Source organism: Hippocampus comes, unplaced genomic scaffold (genome assembly GCF_001891065.2).
Source record: "Hippocampus comes isolate QL1 unplaced genomic scaffold, H_comes_QL1_v1.1 scaffold164, whole genome shotgun sequence".
NCBI lineage: Eukaryota > Metazoa > Chordata > Actinopteri > Syngnathiformes > Syngnathidae > Hippocampus > Hippocampus comes.
In genome coordinates, this window is record NW_017805005.1 from 162,127 (window position 1) to 165,101 (window position 2,975).

General features: G+C 44.8%; 1 long non-coding RNA gene across 1 annotated transcript in view; it reads left to right on the forward strand.

Moving 5' to 3' along the window:
- The first annotated feature begins 1,017 nt into the window (after positions 1-1,017).
- LOC109509687 (uncharacterized) overlaps positions 1,018-2,975 on the forward strand; it is a 4,977-nt gene continuing 3,019 nt past the window's right edge. Inside the window, exon 1 of the long non-coding RNA XR_002166988.1 lies at positions 1,018-1,187. This is a non-coding gene — a long non-coding RNA (uncharacterized LOC109509687). The remainder of the gene's footprint in view (positions 1,188-2,975) is intronic.

Below are 2,975 nucleotides of genomic sequence, written 5' to 3' on the forward strand. Positions count from 1 at the left end.
GCGGGGCTTTCGATGGAAAAAAAAAAAAAAAACGGCTGCTGCTGTCGCGCCGATACGAAAGGCCATGACCAAGCGCGTGATCTGAAAGATACAATTGTTTACGGTTACTTGGAACAGAGTACAAAAGTAACGCCGAACCACATGCTGCTTCACAATGTTTTGTTTGTTTGTTTTTTTTTTTTTACTAACTCGGCTTACACTCAACGTCGAGCTTGACTCTGGCAAATGGCAACCGTAGCCATTTTATATATGACATGCTACACTCACACTCACACACACACGCACGCACACACACACATAAACACACACACACACGCACGCACACATTTTATAGTATGAACTTGTCCCTCTTGATAGTGTGTGAAAGAGATTTTAGTTGGCCTTGTAACAATGTACAATCAATAAAATGTCTGTTCTCACACTCTGACGAAGCGGCCACGCACACACACGCACACACACACACACACACACGCGCACACACACACACACACACACACACACACACACACACACACACCCATGTGAACCGGCACACACATCCTCAATACCTTTATTGATCGAAGGGCAGGCATCAAAATAAACAGCAAGAACTTGCAGAGGCATAGAAAAGGTGACAATCGGCGTCCACTATTGAAGAAAATAATGTCTAAATCACATATCACGGACACACACACACATATACACGCAGCCTCCTGAGAGAAGCGCCATTTAAATGAGCTTGAGTCAAGCACGGACACCTGATGCTATTGCAATGCAAATTTGGCATGGTTCTTAATAACACCCCTCTCTGTTGTGTGTCAAATTTACATGACTTATTTCTACTTTATAGAAACTCAATCTGGGCAAAAGTGTGTTTGTCCTATGGGTTCAATGATTAAAGTACGGGGGGGAAAAAAGTTTTGTTTTTCACATTGTGACGATAAATGACCTTTGGATGGTTGGTTCAACAACACGCACGCACACACACGAGCACGGGGGCCTGCGCAGATAATCTGCTTAGCAATCACAAGGGTGTAAAAGAACAAAGTTCACATCATCATCATCAGCGGCGACAGAGAGGGAGAGAGAAAGAGTGTGAGCACTGTGAACTGGATTAAAAAGCACAAGCAAAAAGTGCCGCTCAAATGACACCTTGTCGAGTTTGTAAGACCGTCATCGGAACATTGTGACAGCAGCCGATACTTTACGTGAGTATTTGAGGCTTCTTGTTAACTTCAATGAAAATTCAGCTCCCAGTTTGAAGTGCCTGTGGTGAACGACCGTCCTTCCGACCAACCGGTCGTTCACTCGCCTGGCTCGTTAGTGGCCACTCTTGCTGCGGAGACAATTTGTGTGTGTCTGTCGGGGGTGAGGGGACCAAGAGGTCAAGGCATTGATAAAGGCAGATGATAGGTGATGATGCAAACCTTGGCATGTGTTTATATCAATGGATTCGACGTCTTTCAAACCAGCCGTCCTCCCCGTGCAGTATTGTTGTCCTCAAAGCAAGGCACCTTCTTTTTGAGATGCAAATGAACTGCTGACTGTGGACCCGAGCAAACTGCTCTCTGATGTTGTGCCATGTGTGTGTGGAGGGGTTGCTTGGGCTCGACAATGTCGAGGTCGTCGCTCTCATCTACCCAGCACTGAATTGACAATGCTGAGTTTGCTCATTTTGAACTGAAGAAACCTTGTGGATGAAAGGTGGAACGTTTTCGATTCACTTTTGCTTTGTTCTTGTCATGTTTTTTTGTTTTTTTTGAAAAACATTTTCAGTGCTGTCCCAACACTCCTTTGTCGTTTTTGAGCGACGTTGCCCTCTAATTAATTCCAGTCGATTGCCGCTCTCGGATAAATGTCACACCTGTTACGTAATTCAGGAAACACCAGCGCTCATTTAAGAACATGGCAGAAAAAAAATAAGCCACTGTCGGCATGGTAACAAGCATCAGGGGCAACCCCTGGCGTAACTTATGCTAAAAAGGCCAAGGGGGGTTGCCATGACAACTGGAAGAAGAATTTAAGGGTGATGGAAAAGTTCTCGAGGCAGGATGCAACATACTTTTTTAAACACGATTGTTTGTTGGGTACTTTTTATTACGTTACGTCTTCCCAAAAAAAAAAAAAAAAAGGTGCACTGTTATGAAAAGCATCCTGCCAGCAGATAATTAAAATATGAAATCACAAGGAAGCGAATGGTACGAGTGTCTCAAATACACCAAAGTAATTAAAGTGTGTTGATAATCAGCCTGGTGTGATGCCGCGAAAGTCGTTGGGGAGAAATGCAATTTAGCGCGTGGATTAATCGATGCAAATTCATTAAAATTGTGTTTTGATGGCTTACCCTTCAAGCCGGCGTGCAGTCACTCCCCGTAGTTAGCAGAAATGCGCACGAGCCCGGCAGGTCTCGAGAGCTCAGACAGACACTCGGCAGGGAACGCTGAACAACATGCTGTTTCACCAAGCCGGGCGGTATGCGAGGTCTTTCGATGGGGAAAAAAAAAAAAACGGCTGCTGCTGTCGCGCCAATACGAAAGGCCATGACCAAGCGCGTGATCTGAAAGATACAATTGTTTACGGTTACTTGGAACAGAGTACAAAAGTAACGCCGAACCACATGCTGCTTCACAATGTTTTGTTTGTTTGTTTTTTTTTTTTTACTAACTCGGCTTACACTCAACGTCGAGCTTGACTCTGGCAAATGGCAACCGTAGCCATTTTATATATGACATGCTACACTCACACTCACACACACACGCACGCACACACACACATAAACACACACACACACGCACGCACACATTTTATAGTATGAACTTGTCCCTCTTGATAGTGTGTGAAAGAGATTTTAGTTGGCCTTGTAACAATGTACAATCAATAAAATGTCTGTTCTCACACTCTGACGAAGCGGCCACGCACACACACGCACACACACACACACACACACGCGCACACACACACACACACACACACACACACACACACACACACACCCA